This window comes from Emys orbicularis, chromosome 10 (assembly GCF_028017835.1).
Source record: "Emys orbicularis isolate rEmyOrb1 chromosome 10, rEmyOrb1.hap1, whole genome shotgun sequence".
Taxonomy (NCBI): domain Eukaryota; kingdom Metazoa; phylum Chordata; order Testudines; family Emydidae; genus Emys; species Emys orbicularis.
Genome location: NC_088692.1, coordinates 69,826,184 through 69,832,557, shown reverse-complemented (window position 1 = coordinate 69,832,557; position 6,374 = coordinate 69,826,184).

Genomic DNA, 6,374 nt, shown 5'->3' with positions numbered 1-6,374 from the left:
TTGCTGTAGCCAGCTGTGCTGTTCACAGTCGGATGGTTTCTGTGTAGCTCCAAATGGTTATGAAGGCAGTAGTCTGTTGTGGCCAAGGACAGAATGATGGATGATCTACACACAGTACCCAAGTAGAAAGAATGGCAGAAGTTCACTTCAGGGTTGTTAAAATGCTAATCTAGGTTAGTTAACAAAAGCCTAATGGAACAGAAAAGTTAGGGAAATAAACGCACCTCATATGTTACATATGTACACTCCAGATTTGATCTCTCTAGTTAGACAAACATTTGCCTTTGGAAGTTAGACAATTTAACAGTTTTCTTGTTTGAATAAACTGAATCAACTTTTGTTATTAGCTGTACTATAATTACTGTCAAGGCATGACAAGGGAAAGTGGACTAAGGCAGACAACACACTCAGCTATTGAAAACAACATCATAAGGCTAGCAATATGATTTTCACTGAACATTTCTTTCATGTGACGAGAACTTGAACTTGAAGCTGGCAGCTATTCACAAAACAAGTAACAAACTGCAGCAAGCTTATCTGATGCATAAAAAGAGATAATCTGTTCTAACAGCAGTTTTGATTAGCTCAACATTTGAACCGTTTTAATTACATATAGGACGGCTTGTATTACCCAGTGCAAATATTATGCCTTCCATCTTTTCCTTAACTGTTCCTGGAACAAATTTTTAATTTATCCAATAGCAGGATATATGTTTACATTTCTTACTGGAATTATAGTATGTGATCACCCTCTTATTTTCTTATTTAGTTGCTAAGCAAGAAATAGGGCAGCCTCCCGCCCAAATCTCCTGTATTTATTAATCAAAGCAAAAAAACGAAAATGTTTGTTGGACAATATTAGGGACCAGCTGTGCAATAAACAAATAATGCAAGTATTTCCTTGGTCTTACGAGGCAAAGACAAAAATTGAAGCAAAGCTACTTTTTATCATTTTACTCACTATAACATGCATGGTAAGAACTGGCCATATCCACATATGCTCTTCATGTGATTTCTTGCTGGAGATTTTTTGTTTGTTTTTCAGAAAGAAGAGTAACCAAGCCATTTTCAATATGTATATAAAAGGGGGCCTTAGCCTACTTCTATTGAAGCCAATGGCAAAACTCCTATTGCCTTCAATGTGAGCAAGACCCATTCCTGTGTTAAGTGCAGTAATTTAAAACATGTATGTAATCAGACCAGCAGTTGTGACAATTAGTCATATCTACATGGAGCCTTGTAGTTTAAGATTTTTAAGTGATTTTTTACTACTATTTCTTTACCATCCTGTATCTCATTTGATGGTACATATCTGAGCTCGAACCTATTTAGACACAGTGAATTGGACACATAATTAAGCATTCTCTCTAAATGTGTGAACTTCATAAGACTAGATCGAAGTTCTAGCAGTTCCAAGGGCTAAAGTGTTTGCTGCCAAACACTCATAACAAATCAGCCATACAAAACAGGCAGAAATGTTAGATGGTCCAGCTAAAAGGGCATCAATGATTGAAACAAATGCAGCCACACAGCTGGCTTGTGGAGCTGTGACAAGGCTGGTCACTGTATTCCTAGCACACCCTCCTGCATCACACAAAGCATGTTTAGATGATGATGATATCTTTGTTGCGTCCCTAGCAGAAATGAACAGAGATAGTGACAGACTGCAGGATATGAAGGAGAATGGTAGTTCAATGTAACTAAAGATGCAGATGAAAGTGAGCAGCCTGTTAAATAACCCAATTTAAAGCCTCTGGGTTACAGTTTTGGCTATCCTTTGAAAACAAATTCAATCTACTTAATTTAAAAATGATAGTAAATTCCTAATGCAAACTCTTTCTTTCCATTTTTAAAACAGCTGAGTATATTAGTTCCTATAAAAAGTGTTAAAGTTTATGATTATATAGAGAAAAAAATCACAGGGCTCATCTGGCAATTTCTATTTGTCCAAGCCAGAGTAAATGTTTATACAATATCTGCCAACATAACAGAATATGCCTGTCACTCACTACATTAAACATGATTGTATACAGCTTAATTTACTGAATTAGATACATACACACTTGAGGTGGATAGATTTTTATAGCATGAATAAAGCCGAATAAAAGCCTCTTGCCACTACAGAGCTAGTACAGCCTCATAGTGAGCTTCCAGACTTCTCAAGAATATAAAGAAGGAATCTTGGAAAAATCCTCAATCAAAGGATTTTCATGAGAGTGATACACAAGTATTAAAAAGCCTCTGAAGAATTAGGAAGAAATTCCACCAAGACAACAACACTTAGAAGAAGGAAGAATTAATGCCATTACTAAAAGACTTTTATGCTTCTTTGGAACACTAATAACTTAATGCAGAGCTAAAGTTATTCTAGTACAGAAATGTTTCCCCCCTGAAAATAACTAAGCAAAATGTCATGGATTTTACGTAAGTCAAAGATGATTAATTTTTCAGTGACAGTTCTTTGCTGCAAATTCTCTATATTGTTCGCTGGGATTGTGTGGGGTGTACATATAAACTAGAATACAGATTGCATCGTAAGTACTACATCTGTATACATTACGAACAGTCACATTACTGCTGACACATGCCTGAGTAAGTACATTCGTCTGCATATATGTGCGTGTGTATGTAGCTATTTTATACACTGAGGTCCAAATTTTGCTTGGGGGTTTCTCATAGACCTAAACTAGCAGAATTTGACCAACACTATTAAACAATTTGGAGACCAGAGAACCTCTATGTCCTCTACTTTACTGGAGTGCTATATTCATGCTACACACTTGGAACTATAGTGTTTTGAATTAATGAAATTCAGAAGCTTAAACCATTTAATTGCATTTTCCAGCCATATATGTTATGTTTATATAGAAGAGACATAAAATACAAAACACGACAGGGCATTTGAAAAAGATCCCTTTTAAAACACAGGAATAATCTCCACCTAGAAATAGCTGTGCACCCTTTCATTTCTATCCAGGTTTTATAAATAATAAAGGCAGCTGCAACCCATTTCTAATTACTCTGTATAAGCTGCTGTACCAGTTGCTGCAGAGCCGAAACAAAGTTTCGCCACTTTACACTTAAACAAAACATTGCTGTCATCAGGCGAGCAGGGTGAAAGGGTTAAGATATTCCTGCCATTGCAAAGGGATAATGCAGAATTGACTCTCTTATTTGTTTCCATCCATAATTGATGGTAGCTTGAAATATAGCTCCCTCTGGCTCCCAACGCGTGACTAGTACCGACTACTGGAGGAACCACGAAGGTTCGGCCAAGATTATCCAATAAATCATTTCTAACGGGGGACAGAGGGGCCTGATCCGGCTCCGACGGGAGCAGCAGACTGGAGCTGCCACGCAGAGGAATTTCCCAGGCAGGCAGCACGTTCAGGGCTCACTGGCGCTGCATGCCCCATTCAGTCAGGAAGCTGGCAGCCTGCTCGCCCAGGCGTGGCAAGCGCTCTCCCATAGGTGCTGGAACTAGGGGTGGTGGGTGCTCCTGCACCCCCTGGCTTGACGTGGGTTCCATTATCTCCGGGGTTTACAGGTTGGTTCAATGGCTCTCAGCACCCACTCCCCCCCAATACACACTGTTCTGCACCCCGTGCTCTCCTGAATTCAAGAGCGGCTGGTTAATTCACATGAAACCTCAAAGCCACTTAAAGTGCCCAGGGAGGGGAGCAGGAGCGGCGGCGCCAGGGGCAGCGCAGGCTGCCTGGCATTGGCAGGACACGCGAGGTAGTGCTGGGGAGCGGTGGGGGAACCATGCAGCGGGGCACCGCGGCAGGAGTAACAGGTAGTTCCTATTTCTGCCCCCGCCCCAGCGCGCTGCTCCCCCCCGTGGCTGTGCAGCGGGCGAGGCTGGGACTATGGGCAGCTGGAGCCGGGGAGCTCCAGGGTCCCCACGGCAGGATGGCTGCTAAGGGCTCTCCCTGGCCGGTGCCTCCTGCCAGGCTTCCCCATCCCACTACGCGCAGCGCGGGCTGGCACAGCCGGGGGAGGCGTTCAAAACAAACCCTCCCCAGCACACCCCGCAGCTGTCCGGAGGGCCCAGCTGTTACAGCCCAGCCCTGATCAGTTCCAATGGCCTCTAGACGGCACCTCCCCGCCGGCCTCCGACCCACCTACCTTTGCCCAAAATAAACACCAGTAGGCTCCTGAGACCAACTTGCGCGTCGCAGCCTCTAACGCAAATGCAATCACCGTGCAAACGGGGAAGGGATCGGCACCGTCCCTGCAAACGCTGGGAAGTTTGTACCCTCTCTCCTGTCTCCTCCTCGCCCCCTTCCTCCTCCCCGGTCTCGCAGAGTCGGCAACAAGCAAGTAAAAATAACCTTTGCTCAGGCTATTTTTGTCCCTTACACGCCAGCCTGGCAATGCGCACTGCAAAACTAGCCTGGGCACTGTGCAGCCAGCGAAGGCACTAGATGCGGCTGCTGCCGCGACTCAGCCTCAGGTCTGCCAGCGCTAAGGGTTGCAAATGAAGCTCTTACCTCATAAGGGAAGGAGGAAAGCAAGCCTGGGAGAGCGCTACAGCAAAACCCAAATCCGGAGGCTAGCTTCGGGCTGCTCCAGCGTAATCCTGAAACTCGCCAGCTCTAGGAGCGCCGGGACAAACCGGGAGCAAAACAAACGCGAGCACAGCAAATGGTGTAATTCGATCCATCTCCAGTCAATCCATCAAGAGAGGCTCCTTCCCTCCCAACAATCAGGCGGCTGGAGCCTAGGGTCCCACCCCCTGAGGCTCGGAGAGGCAGGCAGGCTTGGGCTGATCGCCCTCACTGGCTGCTGTTGCTGAGGCCCCCAGCGCTGGGTGACCCTTCAGTGGCCTCTCCTCCGCCTCAGCCTCCCACCTCCCAGGAGCTGCTACACCAGCTCCAAGCACCTCAGCCACACTGGCTAGCTGTGTGCAGCGGTCATGAAGGAGCCTGCTCTCTCCCGCTTTCGCCCCCCCCCCCCACCTTTATTATGCAGGGCTTATTTCAGACATCCTGAGGACAAACAACTGCTGCCAAAAGGATCTGCGTGCACAGTCTTTCAGCAAAGTTCAGCCTTAGTTTTTCTTGGTCAGGCAATTTCTTGCCTCCCCATCACACCACCACTTTAGAACCTCTAAGGGAAACAGCTGGGAAGAGGCAATCAAACAGCATTTTATCTTTGTGTGTGTGTACACACAGGCACTCTTATGTATACTTTGAAGGAAAGCCATTCAGTCCAGTATAATTTTGCAGACTAATGAAAGTCAGTTTTACAGTGAACGAGGAGGAGAAAGGGAGAAAAAAAGAGATGTCCTTGAAGTGACATCATTTTAAGTAGCCCATCATCAGCAGAAAAAAAGTCATATATTCAGAAACAAAGGTTTTAATCTTAGAAATTAATTCCAGGACTCAGCTATTATTTATTAATTTTCAGATGGACTATGAATCACTTAAAGCCTAAAATGGCATGAAAGACTTTGGGGGCTCCTTGGGAAAAAAAGAAAGAAAAGAAAAAAAATGATTGCACACCAAACTTTATCATCTGTGCTCTCTTTTATGGTGGAAAAACAGAATTTCATCTTTAAAATAATTCACAGCTTGTCACTGGGAAAGCATTCGAGTTACTCAAGCTTTAGAACCTGCTCCTGTATTTTTCACTTCATGAATCTGATGAAGTGGGTTCTAGCCCACGAAAGCTTATGCCCAAATAAATTTGTTAGTCTCTAAGGTGCCACAAGGACTCCTCGTTGTTTTTGCTGATACAGACTAACATGGCTGTGACGGGTTGGATCACAGAAACCCCCTTGGGAGCTGCCAACTGATGTGCCAAGATTACCCCTGCTCCTATTTTCCTTGCCAGCTCAGGACTCCAGCACCCTGTCTTGCTGAGCCAGACACTCCCGTCTGCTCCAACACAGACCCAGGGTCGGAATTACTTGCCCCAAAGCTGCAGGTTTACCTGAAAACAGCTCACAGAAGTGTGTTTGTCTTTAGCACTCAGATGCCCAATTCCCAATGGGGTCTAAACCCAGATGAATCCATTTTACCCTGTATAAATCTTATGCAGAGTAAACTCATAAATTGTTCGCCCTCTATAACACTGATAGAGAGATATGCACAGTTGTTTGCTCCCCCAGGTATTAATACATACTCTGAGTTCATTACTAAGTAAAAAGTGATTTTATTAAATACAGAAAGTAGGATTTAAGTGGTTCCAAGTAGTAACAGACAGAACAAAGTAAGGCCTGGTCTACACTAACCCCCAAATTCGAACTAAGGTACGCAGACATACCTTAGTTCGAACTTACCGCGGTTCAGACGCGGTCCACATGCGGCAGGCAGGCTCCCCGTCGACTCCGCGGTACTCCTCTCGCCGAGCTGGAGTACCGCAGTCGA